This window comes from Scyliorhinus torazame, chromosome 5, assembly GCF_047496885.1.
Source record: "Scyliorhinus torazame isolate Kashiwa2021f chromosome 5, sScyTor2.1, whole genome shotgun sequence".
NCBI classification, from domain to species: Eukaryota; Metazoa; Chordata; class Chondrichthyes; order Carcharhiniformes; family Scyliorhinidae; genus Scyliorhinus; species Scyliorhinus torazame.
This window is the reverse complement of record NC_092711.1, coordinates 69,565,373-69,583,803: the sequence shown is the minus strand read 5'-3', so window position 1 is coordinate 69,583,803 and position 18,431 is coordinate 69,565,373. Positions and strand designations below refer to the sequence as shown.

General features: G+C 47.9%; 1 long non-coding RNA gene across 1 annotated transcript in view; it reads right to left on the bottom strand.

The window, feature by feature from the left end:
- Window positions 1-1,296: 1,296 nt before the first annotated feature.
- The window catches only part of LOC140418316 (uncharacterized), a 32,729-nt gene continuing 15,594 nt past the window's right edge, over window positions 1,297-18,431 (bottom strand). Inside the window, exons 3-4 of the long non-coding RNA XR_011944930.1 lie at window positions 8,750-8,888; window positions 1,297-1,523 (exon numbers count right to left, since the gene is read on the bottom strand). This is a non-coding gene — a long non-coding RNA (uncharacterized lncRNA). The remainder of the gene's footprint in view (window positions 1,524-8,749; window positions 8,889-18,431) is intronic.

Sequence of the window (18,431 nt, the reverse complement as noted above, 5' to 3'; positions counted from 1 at the left end):
TAGGTGGTGTTACGAGGTTCTGGGGATAGGGCAGGGCGTGCACCGTGCACCTCGGTAGGGTGTTCTTTCGAAGGGTCGGTGCAGACTCAATCGGCCGAATGGCCTCGTTCTCCACTGTAGGGATTATATGATGATGATTCTGTGATGAAATACACGCATTGACACACACAGACACACACACGCATTTATCCAGGCACAAACATTAAGACACTGGCATGCATGTTGAACGCAAAAAGACACATTAACACATATATTGCTAGACAGGAAAGTATAAACACATATTAACACAGGCAATAATATATAAACATAGATTTCAACACATATACATACAATATATCACTCATATATACACATTGAAAGAAGACAAACAAAGTTCCGGTTTGGGCCACTGTCTGTGCAGAGTCTGCACATCCTCCCCGTGTGTGCGTGGGTTTCCTCCGGGTGCTCCGGTTTCCTCCCACAGTCCAAAGATGTGCAGGTTAGGTGGATTGGCCATGATAAATTGCCCTTAGTGTCCAAAATTGCCCTTAGTGTTGGGTGGGGTTACTGGGTTATGGGGATAGGGTGGAGGTGTTGACCTTGGGTAGGGTGCTCTTTCCATGAGCCAGTGCAGACTCGATGGGCCGAATGGCCTCCTTCTGCACTGTAAATTCTATGGAAAAAAAAATCACACACAAGCGCTGACACACAAATACACAGACCAATACTCATTGACACGATGAACACACAGTGAACCTACACAGACATCTGGACACACAACAGAGGAGTAAATCAAAACACGGAACTTCGCATCGACACAGACACAAAAGCTAAGGAACAAACACAAACGTCAGGCAATGGCGGCACGGTGGCATAGTGGTTAGCGCTGCTGCCTCACGCCACCATGGACCTGGGGTTCATCCCGATCCTGGGTCTCTGTCCCGGTGGAGTTTTCACATTCTCCCCATGACCTGTGGGTCTCACCCCGACAACCCAAAGATGTGCAGGGTAGGTGGATTGGCCATGCTAAATTGCCCCTTAATTAGAAAGAAAAGTTAAAGACATCAATTTCTGAGAGTCATGAACGCAACAGTAGATATGCAATGACAAATATATTAAAGAATAAATTAGCAGCGGGAGAAAATGAAACGAGAATATAAAAATAAATCGTGGATTAATAAACAATCTAATTATATTTATTTGGCTCTATCCTCATAGATACCACAGACCACACCTGGACTGAAGACGATGAGGATGATAACGGGAACATCTGGACAACCGCTTCCACATTCATCACCCTGTTCTTCCTGAGCATTTCCTACAGCGCTGCAGTCACTCTGGTGAAGGTGAGAAGATTCAATCCACTCACACTTCAAACTGACAGAAGCCGTTTCAAAAATCTCTAAATGTTTGATTGATTGAAAACTCTAACATCAATGTCCCAGATTATAAACATCTGCTTCATCATTTTCTCTCTCTTTTACAGATCAAGTGATCGGTTGACGTTCGGACGCTGTAGATTTTCCTCAGCTGTTTATTATGATCTGTGTGTGACAGAAATACAATATCTCCTCTTGGTGACTCGAACAGTAAAATCTTCTCAGTTTATTATTCTGCATCTGTAACTGAGACAATCTTGGACAGTATTTCTGTTTCCCAGTTTGAAATGTCCGAGATAATTTTGGCTGTAATGTAATTGTAGCTAATAATTTCCCTCAATATCTAAGTAAAGTAATTTATCTCGTTCCTTACTCATAACTTTGGCCTTCCCTTTACATTGAGCTCCTGTTCTCTCTTTCTGGTGCCTGTTACAGTTGTACATACATTTGGCAGCTCAGAGGGTATGTGTTCTGTTCTCACAGTGACCCTCAATCGTTATGTTTCCTTTCGTCAACTTCAAAATAAACTTTTGTGGAATATTTTCTCTGAAATTTTAATAAATATTGAATGAAAAATGAAGAAAATAAGACTTGTCTGAACTCCTTTCTCTCAGGCCCATCGGCACCGCTCCATTTCCCCGATTACACAGTTTTCTCCCTTTTCCCAGACAGATATTTCTCACCAGTCCTATCTGGGATGTGTCTGAACTCAAGGCCCCTCAGTGAAAGAGCCACTGCGCCACCAAGCGGCCCATCCGGGTAAACACACCTTCACCTTTGCCTTTTTATGGTTAAACTCCAGAGACAGAATGATTGCACAGCTAAAGAATTCCACAGATTCACTGCGCTCTGAGAGAAGAAATGTCGCCTCATGTCTGTCTTAAATTTGAGACCCGTTACTTTGAGATTATGCCCTCTGGTCCTGGACTCTCCCACAAGAGGAAACATCCTCTCAGCATCTACCCTGTCAACCCCCCTGAGAATGCTTATGTCTCAAAAAGGTCACCTCTCATTCGCCTCAACTCCAATGAGTACAGGCCCAAACAACTCAACCTCTTCTAATCAGAAAATCTCTCCATATCCGGGACTAACCGTTAGTTCATTGGATTAGGCCAGTTTTCAGAGGCTAGATTCACAGTATAAAAGTGATCCACCGACAGTGCAGACTTTGTTTGCACTGAGTGCTGAATTTGGTGCATTTGAGTGCTATAGTGAGAGTTTGGTGACTGAGGGAGTTGGGTGAGGAGGGAGTAAGGTGCTCCTTTCATTTTGTTTCCTACATTTCCGCAAAGAGCGAGAAAAGAGCCAGGCGTTTACAGAGAGTGCAACTGACTGGGAGCAGAGTCGGAGGGCGTAGGTCCAGTTGGTCCACAGGGCAGCTATATTCTGTAAGGTAAGAGGGGATGGAGGCTAGGCCAGTTGCATGCTCCTCCTGTAGGATGTGGGTGGTGAGGGATACCACCAGTGTCCCCGCTGACTATACCTGTGGGAAGTGCACCCAACTCCAGCTCCTTAGAGACCGTGTTAGGGAACTAGAGCTGGATGAACTTCGGATCATCCGGGAGGCAGTGGGGGTTATAGAGAAGAGTTACAGAGAGGTAACCACGCCCAAGGTATAGGACAAGAGTAGCTGGGTTACAGTCAGGGGAAAGAAAACAAACAGGCAGATAGTGCAGGGATCCCTCGTGGCCGTTCCCCTTCAAAACAAGTATACCGTTTTGGATGCTGTTGGGGGGGATGACCTACCGGGGGAAGGCCCTAGCGGCCAGGTCTCTGGCACTGAGTCTGACTCTGGGGCTCAGAAGGGAAGGGGGGAGAATGGAAAAGCAATAGTAACAGGAGATTCAATGGTTAAGGGAATAGATAGGAGATTCTGTGGTCGCGAACGAGACTCCCGGAAGGTATGTTGCCTCCCGGGTGCCAGGGCCAGGGATGTCTCGGATCGTGTCTTCAGGATCCTTAAGGGGGAGGGGGAGCAGCCAGAAGTCATGGTGCACATTGGTACCAACAACGTAGGTAGGAAAAGGGGTGTGGAGGTAATAAACAAGTTTAGGGAGTGAGGCTGGAAGTTAAAAGCCAGGACAGACAGAGTTGTCATCTCTGGTTTGTTGCCGGTGCCATGTGAAAGCAAGGCTAGGAATAGGGAGAGAGTGCAGTTGAACACGTGGCTGCAGGAATGGTGTAAGAGGGAGGGCTTCGGGTATTTGGATAATTGGAGCGCATTCTGGGGAAGGTGGGACCTGTACAAGCAGGACTGGTTGCATCTGAACCAGAGGGGCACCAATATCCTGGGAGGGAGGTTTTCTAGTACTCTTCGGGAGGGTTTAAACTAATTTGGCAGGGGAGTGGGAACCGGATTTGTAGTCCAGCAACTAAATTAGCCGATATTCAGGATGCCAAAGCATGTAGTGAGGCAGTGGGGAAGGGAACACTGACAAAGGAGAGTACTTGCAGGCATGGAGATGGATTGAAGTGTGTATACTTCAACGCAAGAAGCATCAGGAATAAGGTGGGTGAACTTCAGGCATGGATCGGTACTTGAGACTACAATGTGGTGGCCATCACGGAAACTTGGATAGAAGAGGGGCAGAAATGGTTGTTGGAGGTCCCTGGTTATAGATGTTTCAATAAGATTCGGGAGGGTGGTAAAAGAGGTGAGGGGGGGGGTGGCATTGTTAATTAGAGATAGTATAACAGCTGCAGAAAGGCAGTTCGAGGAGTATCTACCTACTGAGGCAGTATGGGTTGAAGTCAGAAATAGGAAAGGAGCAGTCACCTTGTTGGGAGTTTTCTATAGGCCCCCCAATAGTAGCAGAGATGTGGAGGAACAGATTGGGAAATAGATTTTGGAAAGGTGCAGAAGTCACAGGGTAGGCTTTCAACTTCCCAAACATTGAGTGGAAACTCTTTAGATCAAATAGTTTGGATGGGGTGGTGTTTGTGCAGTGTGTCCAGGAAGCTTTTCTAACACAGTATGTAGATTGTCCGACCAGAGGGGAGGGCATATTGGATTTGGTACTTGGTAAAGAACCAGGGCAAGTGATAGATTTGTTAGTGGGGGAGCATTTTGGAGATAGTGACCACAATTCTGCGACTTTCACTGTAGTAATGGAGAGGGATAGGTGCGTGCAACAGGGCAAGGTTTACAATTGGGGGAAGGGTAAATACGATGTTGTCAGACAAGAATTGAAGTGCATAAGTTTGGAACATAGGCTGTCAGGGAAGGACACAAGTGAAATGTGGAACTTGTTCAAGGAACAGGTACTACGTGTCCTTGATATGTATGTGCCTGTCAGGCAGGGAAGAGATGGTCGAGTGAGGGAACCATGGTTGACGAGAGGTTGAATGTCTTGTTAAGAGGAAGAATGAGACTTATGTAAGGCTGTGGAAACAAGGTCCAGACAGGGCGCTGGAGGGATACAAGATAGCCAGGAGGGAACTGAAGAAAGGGATTAGGAGAGCTAAGAGAGGGCATGAACAATCTTTGGCGGGTAGGATCAAGGAAAACCCCAAGGCCTTTTACACATATGTGAGAAATATGAGAATGACTAGAGTGAGGGTAGGTCCGATCAAGGATAGTAGCGGGAGATTGTGTATTGAGTCTGAAGAGATAGGAGAGGTCTTGAACGAGTACTTTTCTTCAGTATTTACAAATGAGAGGGGCTATATTGTTGGAGAGGACAGTATGAAACAGACTGGTAAGCTCGAGGAAATACTTGTTAGGAAGGAAGATGTGTTGGGCATTTTGAAAAACTTGAGGATAGACAAGTCCCCCGGGCCTGACGGGATATATCCAAGGATTGCATAGCTGTTGGCAATGATCTTTTCGTCCTCACTGTCAACAGGGGTGGTACCAGGGGATTGGAGAGTGGCGAATGTCGTGCCCCTGTTCAAAAAAGGGAATAGGGATAACCCTGGGAATTACAGGCCAGTTAGTCTTACTTCGGTGGGAGGAAAAGTAATGGAAAGGGTACTGAGGGATAGGATTTCTGAGCATCTGGAAAGACACTGCTTGATTAGGGATAGTCAGCACGGACTTGTGAGGGGTAGGTCTTGCCTTACAAGTCTTATTGAATTCTTTGAGGAGGTGACCAAGCATGTGGATGAAGGTAAAGCAGTGGATGTAGTGGACATGGATTTTAGTAAGGCATTTGATAAGGTTCCCCATGGTAGGCTTATGCAGAAAGTAAGGAGGCATGGGATAGCGGGAAATTTGGCCAGTTGGATAACGAACTGGCTAACCGATAGAAGTCTGAGAGTGGTGGTGGATGGCAAATATTCAGCCTGGATCCCAGTTACCTGTGGCGTACCGCAGGGATCAGTTCCGGGTCCTCTGCTGTTTATGATTTTCATTAATGACTTGGATGAGGGAGTTGAAGGGTGGGTCAGTAAATTTGCAGACGATACGAAGATTGGTGGAGTTGTGGATAGTGAGGAGGGTTGTTGTCGGCTGCAAAGAGACATAGATAGGGTGCAGAGCTGGGCTGAGAAATGGCAGATGTAGTTTAACCCTGAAAAGTGTGAGGTTGTCCATTTTGGAAGGACAAATATGAATGCGGAATCCAGGGTTAACGGTAGAGTTCTTGGCAATGTGGAGGAGCAGAGAGATCTTGGGGTCTATGTTCATACATCTTTGAAAGTTGCCACTCAAGTGGATAGAGCTGTGAAGAAGGCCTATGGTGTGCTAGCATTTATTAACAGAGGGATTGAATTTAAGAGCCGTGAGGTGATGATGCAGCTGGACAAAAACTTGGTAAGGCCACATTTGGAGTACAGAGTACAGTTCTGGTCACCTCATTTTAGGAAGGATGTGGAAGCTTTGGATAAGGTGCAAAGGAGATTTACCAGGATGTTGCCTGGAATGGAAAGTATGTCTTATGAGGAAAGGTTGAGGGTGCTAGGCCTTTTCTCATTAGAATGGAGAAGGATGAGGGGCGACTTGATAGAGGTTTATAAGATGATCAGGGGAATAGATAGAGTAGTTAGTCAGAGGCTTTTTCTCCGGGTGGAACAAACCATTACAAGGGGACATAAATTTAAGGTGAATGGTGGAAAAATAGGGGGGATGTCAGAGGTAGATTCTTTACCCAGAGAGTAGTGGGGGCATGGAATGCACTGCCTGTGGAAATAGTTGAGTCAGAAACATTAGGAACCTTCAAGCGGCTATTGGATAGGTACATGGATCACGGTAGAATGATATAGTGTAGATTAATTTGTTCTTAAGGGCAGCACGGTAGCATTGTGGATAGCACAATTGCTTCACAGCTCCAGGGTCGCAGGTTCGATTACGGCTTGGGTCACTGTCTGTGCGGAGTCTGCACATCCTCCCCGTGTGTATGTGGGTTTCCTCCGGGTGCTCCGGTTTCCTCCTACAGTCCAAAGATGTGCAGGTTAGGTGGATTGGCCATGATAAATTGCCCTTAGTGACCAAAATTGCCCTTAGTGTTGGGTGGGGTTACTGGGCTATGGCGATAGGGTGGAGGTGTTGACCTTGGGTAGGGTGCTCTTTCCAAGAGCCGGTGCAGACTCGATGGCCCGAATGGCCTCCATCTGCACTGTAAATTCTATGATAATCTATGATTAATCTAGGACAAAGGTTCGGCACAATATCGTGGGCCGAAGGGCCTGTTCTGTGCTGTATTTTTCTATGTTCTATGTTCTAACCTAGTGAACCTTCTCTGGACTGTCTCCAATGCCCGCATATCTTTCCTCAGGAAAGGGGACCAATGTTGTTCACAGTATTCCAAGTGTGGTCTAACTATTGCCTTGTACAATTTCAGCTGGACTTCTCTATTTTTATGCTGCATTCCCTTTGAAATAAAGGCCAACCTTCCATTTACCTTCCCAATGACCTGCTGAACCTGCACGCTAGCTTTTGTGATTAATGCCCGAGGACCCCCTGGCCCCTCTGTGCTGCAGTTTTCTGTAGTCTTTCTCACTTTGAATAATATTCAGCTCCTTTATTCTTCCCATCAAAGTGCATACATTTTCGTTTTCCTACATTATATTCCATTTCTCAAGTTTTTGCCCACTCAACTAACCTGTTTATAGCCGTGTGTAGACTTCCCACCTATTTTTGTGTCATCCACAAAGTTTGCAAAAGTGCATTCGCTTCCCTTGTCCAAGTCATTAATATATATGGTAAATAACTGTGGCCCCAATATGGATCCCAGCGGCACTCCGCTAGTTATGTTGCCATTCTGAAAATGCCCCCTTATCCCAATTTTCTGTCTTTTATAATAGTAATAATTATTGTCACAAGTAGGCTTCCATTAACATTACAATGAAGTTACTGTGAAAACCCCTAGTCGCCACACCAACGCGTGTTCGGGTACACTGAGGGAGAATTCAGAATGTCCAATTCACCTAACAACCATGTCTTCGGGACTTGTGGGAGGAAACCGGAGCACCTGGAGGAAACCCACGGAGACACGGAGAGAACGTGCATTATCATGGTCAGTTCCCCAACACCATGAGCTCTTATCTTATTATGTAGCCGGTTGTGTGGTACCTTATCAAACACTTTTTGGAAATCCAAGTATATTAGATCTACTGGCTCCCCATCATCTATCCTGCTTGTTACCACCTCAAAAATCTCTACCAAATGTTTCAAACATGATTTTCCCTTCATGAAGCGATGCTGACTCTGTTTGATTATATTATGCTTTTCAAAATGTTCTGCTATTACATCCTTTAAAATGGACTCTTAACATTTTCCCAATGACAGATGTTAAGTTTATTGGCCTATCGTTACTGGTTTCTTTTCTCCCTCCTTTATTAAATAAAGATGTTGCATGAGCAGTTTTCCAATCCTTCGGGACTGTTCAAGAATTTGACCAGGGCATCCACTATCTCTGCAGCTACTTCCTTTACTATCCTGGGATGCAACCCATCAGGCCAGGAACATAGCAGACTTTTGCTCCATTCGTTTCCGAATACTTTTTCTCTGGTGTAGTTATTGTGATTATTCCCTTCCCCTTTTGCCTTTGATTATTTAGTATTTGTGGAATGCTATTACTGTCTCCTACCATGAAGACTGACTCGCAGTATTTATTTAACTCCTCAGCCATTTCCTGACTCCCCATCATTATTTCCGCAGTCTCATTCTCTCAGGAACCGACGTCCACTTCAGTGCCTCTCTTCATTTTTAAGAATTGAAGGAAACTCTTGCTGTCCATTTCTATATTACTTCCTAGTTTATCCTCATGGTATATGTCCTCCCTGTTTTTGCTCATCTACTGTTTTTTTTCTGAAAACGTTCCCACACCTCTGGGAATATATTTGCCAAGATACGTTTTGACTTTGAGTTTAAGACTATATTTAACTTGGCAGAGCTGCCTCACAGACTAGTTAAGCACCGACCTGACATAGTCATACTCACAGAATCATACCTTACAGACAATGTTCCAGACAGCACTGTTACCATTCCTGGGTATGTCCTGTCTCACCAGTAGGACAGATCCAGCAGAGGCAGCGGCACAGTGGTATACATTCAGGAAGGAGATGCCCTGGGGGTCCTCAACATGGACTCTGTTGAGAACATGAAGACAACATGAGGTCCCACAGCTTCAGGATAAATATGGGCAATGGACCGGCCACCATCCGCTGATTACAATGTACCGGCCACCATCCGCTGATGAATGATGTACGCCTCCATGTTGAACACCACTTTGAGGAAGCACTGAGGGTGGCAAGGGAGCAGATTATGCTCTGGGAGGGGTACTTCAATGTCCATCACTAAGAGTGTCTTGGTAGTACCACCACAGTCCGAGCTGGCCGGGCCCTAAAGGACATAGCCGCTAGACTGGGACTGCAGCAGGCGGTGAGAGGACCAACCAGAGGGAAGAACATATTTGACCTCATCCTCACCAATCCGCCTGCTGCAGATGCATCTGTCCATGACAGTATCAGTAGAAGTGACCACCGCACAGTCCTTGTGGTGACAAAGTCCCGTCTTCACATTGAGGATATTATCTCCATCGTGTTGTGTGGCATTACCACTGTGCTAAATGGTATAGACTTCAAACAGATCTTGAAACTCAAAACTGGGCATCTATGAGGCTATGTGGGCCATCAGCAGCAGCAGAATTATATTCAACCACAACCTGCCACCCTCATGGCCACCACTCTACCATTACCACCAAGCCAGGGGATCAACACTGGTTCTATGAAGAGTGCAGGAGAGCACGCCAGGAACATTAGACATACCAAAAAATGAGGTGTCAATCTGATGAAGCTACAACACAGGACTTCTTGTGTGCCAAACAGCATAAGCAGCAAGTAATAGACAGAGCTAAACGGTTCCATATCGAACACATCAGATCCAAGCTCTGCAGTTCTGCCACATCCAGTCACGTATGGTTGTGGACAATTAAACAATTCACTGGAGGAGGAGGCTCCACAAATATCCCCATCCTCAATGATGGAGGAGTGAAGCACATATGTGCAAAAGGCAAGGCTGAGGTATTTGCAACAATCATCAGCCAGAAGTATCGAGTGGATGATCCATCTCAGTCTCTTTCGGAGGTCCCCAGCATTACAGATGTCAGTCTTCAGTCGAGAAATTCTCTCCACGTGATATGAAGAAACGGCTGAAGGCACTGGATACTTCAAAGGCTTTGGGTTCTGACAATGTAGGGACAATAGTACTGATAACTTGTGCTCCTGAACTTGCCGCACCCCTAGCCAAGCTGTCCCAGCACAGCTAGAACACTGGCATCTACACTGTCGCAAATTGCCCAGGCGTGTCCTGTACACAACATGACAAATGCAATCCAGCCAATTATCACACTGGCAATCTACTCTCCATGATCAGCAAAGTGATGGAAGGAGTCATCAGTAGTGCGATCAAGTGGCACTTACTCAGCAATACCCTTCTCTTGGATGCTCGGTTTGGGTTCCGCCAGGGTCAATCTGCTCCTAACCTCATTACAACCTTGGTTCAAACATGGGCACAAGAGCTGAATGTGAGAGGTGAGAATGACTGCCCTTGACATCAAAGCAGCATTTGATAGAGTATGGCATCAAGGAGCCCTAGGTAAACTGGAGTCAATGGGAATCAGGGGAAAATGGTCGTGGTGTTTGGAGGTCAATCATCTCAGCTCCAGGACATCACTGCAGGAGTTCCTCAGGGTAGTGTCCTAGGCCCAATCATCTTCAAACCCAGGTCCACAGGTCATTATCCTGGGTATCTGGATCATTAGTCCAGCGACAAGCCAACTACGCCACCATCTCCCCTATACACTGCCTCTGAAACTGGGATAACTGAGTGAATCGCTTCTCACACATGAAGCAAATGAATGGTCTCTCCCCAGTGTGAACCCACTGGTGATTCAGCAGGGTGGATGACTGAGTGAATCTCTCCCCACACACAGAGCAGTGAATGGTCTCTTCCCGGTGTAATCTGGTGTTTCAGCAGGCTGAATGATTGAGTGAATCCCTTCCCAGACACGGAGCAGGTGAATGGTCTCTCCCCGGTGTGAATTTGGTGGTGTTTCAGTAGGCTGAATGAGTGAATCACTTCCCGCACACGGAACAGGTGAATGGCCTCTCCCCACTGTGAATTCGCTGGTGAGTCAGCAAAAGCTTGTTACTTTTAAAGCTCTTTTCCCAGCTGGAGCATTTAAACGGCCTCAAGTCAGAGTGAAGAAGTCGGTTTGAAGTGAGGTCAGTTAGTTGACAATCCCTTCCCACAAATAGAGCAGATGAACAGTTTCTCGCCGGTGTGAGTTCTCTGGTGTTTATGTAAGTTGGATAGCTGAGTGAATCCTTGACCACATTCTGAGCAGATGAATGGCCTCCCCCGGTGTGACTCCATTGATGAATTTCCAGCACAGACAGGGATCTGAATCTCTTCCCACAATCCCCACATTTCCACGGTTTCTCCATGGTGCCAGTGTCCTTGTGTCTGTCCAGATTGGCTTCAAGAAGACCACCATCATACCGGTGCCAAAGAAGAACCAGGCAGCGTGCCTCAATGACTACCGTCCTGTGGCCCTGACTTCAGTGATAATGAAGTATTTCGACAGGTTGGTCATGAAGCGCGTCACCTCCATACTCCCAGAACGCCTTGATCCACTGCAATTCGCATACCGCCACAACCGGTCCACAGCAGATGCCATTTCTCTGGCCCTACACTCATCCCTAGAGCATCTCGACAGCAAGGACTCCGACATCAGACTCCTATTTATTGACTACATATCCGCCTTCAACACCATAATCCCAGCTAAGCTCATATCAAAGCTCCAAAACCGACAGTCTATCCCTCAATGCCAGCAAAACTAAAGAGCTGGTCATTGGCTGCAGGAAGCAAAGTACTGTACACACACCCCTGTCAGCATCAACGGGGCCGAGGTTAAGATGGTTAGCAGTTTCAAATTCCTATGGGTGCACATCTCAAAAAATCTGTCCTGGTCCACCCATGTTGACGCTACCACCAAGAAAGCACAACAGCGCCTAAACTTCCTCAGGAAACTAAGGAAATTCAGCATGTCCACATTAACTCTTGACAACCTTTGCAGATGCACCATAGAAAGCATCCTATCGGGCTGCATCACAGCCTGGTATGGCAACAGCTCGGCCCAAGATCGCAAGAAACTTCAGAGAGTCGTGAACATAGCTCAGTCCATCACACAAACCTGCCTCCCATCCATTGACTCCATCTACACCTCTCATGGCCTGGGGAAAGCGGGCAGCATAATCAAAGACCCCTCCCACCCGGCTTACTCACTCTTCCAACTACTTCCATCGGGCAGGAGATACAGTAGGCTGAGAACACGCACGGAGAGACTCAAAAACAGCCCCTTCCCGCTGTTTTTTTTAAATAACATTTTATTGAAGTATTTTTTGGTATTGTAACAACAAAATAAACAATGTACATGAAACTATATACATAGTGCAAAAGCTGTTACCCTCCCTTCCAGGTCCCACCTTTAATAACCCCCTACTTTAAGCTAAACTAACCCCCCCCCCCGCCACCCCCCCACCTTCTGCTGATGATCAATTTTCCACGAAGAAGTCGACGAACGGTTGCCACCTCCGGGTGAACCCTAACATTGACCCTCTCAAGGCGAACTTGATTTTCTCCAAACAGAGAAAGCTAGCCATGTCCGATAGCCAGGTCTCTGACTTCGGGGACTTTGAGTCCCTCCAAGCTAATAATATCCGTCTCCGGGCAACCAGGGTAGCAAAGGGCAGAACGTCTGCCTCTTTCTCCTCCTGGATTCCTGGGTCTTCTGACATTCCGAAAATCGCCACCTCTGGACTCAATGCCACTCTTGTTTTTAACACCCTGATCATGACATCTGCAAACCCCTGCCAAAATACCCTCAGCTTCAGACATGTCCAGAACATGTGGACATGGTTCGCTGGTCCTCCCGCACATTTTGTACACCTGTCTCCCACCCCCAAAAATATGCTCATCCAGGCCCGACTGAACGAACTTGAATTGTATCAGGCTGAGCCTGGCGCATGTTGTGGACGCGTTGACTCTACTCAACGCATCCACCCATAGACCATCCTTTATCTCACCTCCCAGCTTCTCCTCCCACTTGCGCCTCAGCTCCTCGGTCTGCATCTTCTCTGACCCCATAAGTTCCTTGTAAATGTCAGAGACGCTCCCTTCACCTACCCATCCTCTGGAAACTACCCTGTCCTGAATTCCCCTTAGCGGTAGGAGCAGGAAGGTTGACACCTCTTTACGTAGTAAGTCCCCCACCTGCAGATACCTGAATTCGTATCCCCTCACCAACCCAAACTTCTCCTCCAGTGCCCTCATACTCGGAAAGCTCCCCTCTATAAACAAATCCCCCATCCTCTCAATCCCTGCTCTCCGCCATATCCGGAACCCCCAATCCATACATCCCGGGGCAAACCGGTGATTATTACAGATTGGGGACCAGACCGATGCTCCCTCTGCTCCCACATGTCTCCTCCATTGCCCCCGGACTCTCAGGGCCACCACCACCACGGGGCTGGTGGAGTATCGTGCCGATGGGAATGACAGAGGCACAGTTACCAATGCCCCCAGACTGGTGCCCTTGCATGAAGCCACCTCCATACGCTCCCATGCCCACCCCTCCCCCACCACCCACTTCCTGATCATGGCTATATTCGCCGCCCAGTAATAGTTACTAAAATTTGGCAGCGCCAGCCCGCCCTCTCCCCGACTCCACTCAAGCATTACCTTCCTTACTCGTGGGGTCTTGCCAGTGATCACTTTGTTGACCCGTTTAAAAAAGGACCGCGGAATAAAAATTGGGAGACATTGAAACGCGAACAGGAATCTTGGGAGGACTGTCATCTTCACCGTCTGCACCCTCCCAGCCAGTGACGACGGAAGCGCGTCCCACCTTCAGAAATCATCCTTCATTTGGTCTACTCGCCGGGCCAAATTTAATTTATGCAGCCGGTCTCATTCCCGCGCCACTTTGATGGTTAAGTACCTAAAGCTTCCCCCTACTAATCTAAACGGCAGCTCCCCCAATCGCCTCTCCTGTCCCCTTGTCTGGACCACAAACATCTCACTTTTCCCCATATTTAACTTGTACCCCGAAAACCAGCTAAATTCCCCGAGAATCCTCATAATTTCTTCCATCCCCTCTATTGGGTCCGATACATACAGAAGCAGGTCGTCTGCATAGAGCAAGACTCTGTGCTCCACCCCCACCCCACCCCCCCCTCCCGGACCAGCCCCTTCCAGCCCCTAGAGGCTTTCAGAGCAATCGCCAGTGGCTCTTTTGCCAGCGCAAACAACAGTGGGGAAAGGGGGCATCTCTGTCTCGCCCCTCTGTGCAGACTAAAATAGTCCGATGTTGTCCTATTCATCCATACACTTGTCACAGGAGCCTTATACAGCAACCTGACCCAGTCAATAAAACACCGCCCAAATCCGAACCGTCCCAGTACCTCCCACAGATAATCCCATCAAAGATTACCCGATCAAAGACCTTTTCTACATCCATTGCGATCACTACCTCCAACTCCCTACCTTCCGGGGGAATCATGATCACGTTTAACAACCTTCTTACATTGGCCACCAACTGCCTACCCTTAACAAACCTCGTCTGGTCCTCCCCAATGACGTCAGGAACTCAATCCTCAATCCCGGAGGACAAAATTTTGGCCAGCAATCTGGCATCTACATTCAACAGGGAGATAGGCCTATAGGATCCACACAGCTCCGGGTTCTTGTCCCGCTTAAGGATCAGCGAAATCGTGGCCTGTGACAACGTCGGGGGCAGCACCCCTCTTTCCTTTATCTCATTGAACATCCTCAACAACACCGGCCCCAATATCCCAGAGAACCTTTTATAAAACTCCACTGGGTACCCGTCCGGCCCCAGGGCTTTACCTGACTGCATGGCCTTCAATCCCTCCACTATCTCTTCCAGCCCGATCGGGGCCCCCAGCCCTTCTACCACCTCCCTGTCCACCTTTGGGAAATTCAGCCCCTCCAAGAAGTGCCTCATCCTCTCCGGCCCCGTAGGGGGTTCTGACCTATACAGCCTACTGTAGAAATACCTGAACGCCTTACTCACCCCTGCTGAATCTCCAACCAGGTTCCCATCTCCGCCATTTACTTTCCCTATCTCCCTGGCTGCCTCCCTCTTTCTAAGCTGCTGTGCACGCATTCTACTGGCCTTCTCTCCATACCCAGAGATCGCCCCCCTCGCCTTTCTCAGCTGCACCACCACCCTCCCTGTGGTTAACAAGCCAGGCTCCGATGTAGCCTCTGCAATTCCCTTAAAAGCCCTGCCTCTGGGGTCTCCGTATACCTCCTATTGATCTGTAGTATCTCCTTTACCAGTCGGCCCGTCTCTGCCCTGTCCACCTTCTCCCTCTGGGTCCGTAACAAGATCAGCTCCCCTCTGACCACTGCCTTCATTGCTTCCTAGACCATCGCTGCTTAAATTTTCCCCGTGTCGTTGACCTGCAGGTAATTCTGAATACATTTCCTCAGCCGCTTGCACACCCCTTCGTCGGCCAAAAGTCCCACATCCAACCTCCAGTGCAGGCGCTGGTTACTGTCTTTACTAACCTGCAGGTCAACCCAGTGTGGAGCATGGTCTGCGACTGTGATCGCCGAGTACCCCGTGTCCACCACCCCTGTCAATAAGGCCTTACTCACCTACTCAAAAACAAAGAAATCAATCCGGGAGTATACTCTATGCACGTGTGAGTAGAAGGAGAACTCCTTCACCCTCGGCTGCCCAAATCTCCATGAACCCTTTTAGTTCCTTTGCCATCGCTGGCACCCTGCCCGTTTTCGAGCTTGACTGGTCCAAGCCAGGGTCAATAACTATGTTGAAGTCCCCTCCCATGACCAACTTTGCGAGTCCAGGTCCGGTATCTTCCTCAGTGGCCTCTTTATAAACTTCACATCATCCCAATTTGGCACGTATATATTTACTAATACCACCTGCACCCCCTCCAGTTTCCCACGGACCATAATGTACCGACCTCCCACATCTGAGACTATTCTACCCGCCTCAAACACCAACCGCTTATTGATCAGGATCGCAACCCCTCCAGTCTCTGAGTCTAGTCCCGAGTGAAAGACCTGACTGACCCAGCCTTTCCTCAATCTAATCTGATCAGTTACTCTAAGGTGCCTCTCCCGCAACATTACCACATCCACCTTCAGTCCCCTAAGATGCGCAAACACACATGCCCTCTTGAACGGCCCATTTAACCCTCGAACATTCCAGGTGATCAACCTAGTTGGGGGGCACATTGCCCCCCCCCCCTTTCACCGATCAGCCATCCCCTTTTTTGGGCCCACCTGCAGCCCATGCTCCGCACCTCCACCAGCCCGCCCCCAGACAGTCTCCACCCCCAACCTCCTCTCTGTCCCTTAGCCCAAATCCCTCCTTCGTCAGCAGAATATTCACCCCCTCCCTCCCCCCAGTAACAACACTCTGTAACCCAAACCCTTTAATAAACCGAACATATGCACACCCACCACTGTGCTTTTGTGAGCAAGCCCGCCCAGCTCGCTTATTGGCCCCCATCCCTGGCGCTGGATAGTCTCCCACCTAGTGTTCCCTCCCCACCCTCCCCTTGCTCATACAAACAAACTCCAACGTCATACAATCCCCACACAATTGCCCGACAGAAAACACCAAAATCTAAACAAGCACACCTCCATCCCCAACAGTGCAAATGAAAACCTTAACTCACTCAGCTCTACCGCTGGTCCCAAATCAATGCAAAATGCATTACAAACAGCTTCCAGAAAACGAGAAACAAGAAACTTTTTTTAAAAAAAGAACAGAAAAACCAAAAAAAAAACATGAACATTGCAGCAAAGTTCAAAAGTTCTCGGTCCACCACCAGTCCTTTCCTATTCGCGAAGTCCAGCGCGTCCTCGGGCCACTCAAAATAAAAGTGCTGCTCCTCATGCATGACCCAAAGATGGGCCGGAGACAACAGTTTGAACTTCACCTTTTTCTTAAAAAGGATTGACCTGATCTGGTTGAAGCCTGCTCTTTTCCTGGCCACCTCCACACTCAGGTCCTGATAGATCCGCAGGATACTGTTATCCCACGTACAGCTTCGTGTCTGCTTGGCCCACTGTAGAATGCGCTCCTTATCCAAGTACCTGTGGAATCTCACGACCATTGCCCTCAGGGGGTCTCCCATTCACGGCTTCCTCGCGAGCGCTCTGTGAGCCCTGTCCACCTCCAAGGGTCGGGGGAATGCCCCATCCCCCAGCAGCTTCTCAAACATGTCCGTGATGTATGCCCCAGCGTCCGCTCCTTCAGACCCCTCCGGGAGCCCAACAATTCTCAATTTCTGCCGGCGAGACCTGTTCTCTTGGTCCTCCACCTCCTCCAGGGGCTTCTTCTGCTGGTCTCTCAGCATCCCCACCTCCAACTCCACCGCAGTTTGATATTCCTCCTGCTCAGCCAGTGCCTTCTCTACCTTCTGGATCGCCCAATCTTGGGCGTCCAATCTAAGCTCCAGCCGCTCAATTGACACTTTTAGCGGGTCCAAGCTGTCCAGTTTCTGCTAAGCAAAGCCTTCCTGAATAACTTGCATCAGCTGCTCCAGAGACTGCTGGGTTGACAAACCAGAGGTCCGGTCATCCGCTATGCTGTCTCCCGCTGCAGTTTCAGCCCAAGCCTTCTCTGTCTTTCTGTTTCTGCCTTGATGAGCATGTCTAGTCCTTCTCTCCATGCACCAATGTGGGAATTCAGTACACAATTGCCTCTGTCATCAGTTTTACAATTCAAGTCCGGTAGAAAATTGGGGGGAAAGGCCCAAAATGCTGACTCGAGTGGGAGCCAGCAAATGTGTGACTTACTCCTTCATAGCCACCACCAGAAGTCCTCTTCTTCCCGCTGTTACCAGACTCCTAAACAGCCCTCTTATGTACTGACCTCATTGACACTACACCTCTGTATGCTTCATCCGATGCCGGTGCTTACACAGTTGCATTGTGTACCTTGTGTTGCCCTGTTATGTATTTTCTTTTATTCCCATTTCTTTTCATTTACTTAATGATCTGTTGAGCTGCTCGCAGAAAAATACTTTTCATTGTATCTCGGTACACGTGACAATAAACAAATCCAATCCAATCCAACCCAATGATCAGTTGAATCCTCGTCCACACACAGAACACGTGTGCAGTCTTTCCTTGCTGTGAATGGTGTGATGTTCTTTCAGGCCGTGAAACTGGTTAAATCTCTTTCCACAGTCAATTCACTGGAACCTTCTCACTTGGGTATCACACTGATATTTGAAATCTTTGCCCCCAGACAGAACAGGCAAACACATTGAAAGTTTGTGTTTTTTAGGTCATAATGAATTGAATGACACTGTCAGATCTCAATATGATGTTTGGTTCGAGTTGCCCAGCTGCCAAACCTCCCATTTTAATGCTCTGAAAAAGAGGTTTCCAAAAATGATCACTGTACGAATAGGATAGAAATTCACAACAGATCATTCTAGTTTCTATAGAACCTTCTTTCCTCTCTTGCTCTCCCCAAGCATGTGGTCCAGTCAAATAAAAAGACCAAAATCAGCTAGAAATCCCAACAAAAGTGTAGGGAACCTTCCTAACTGAACCAG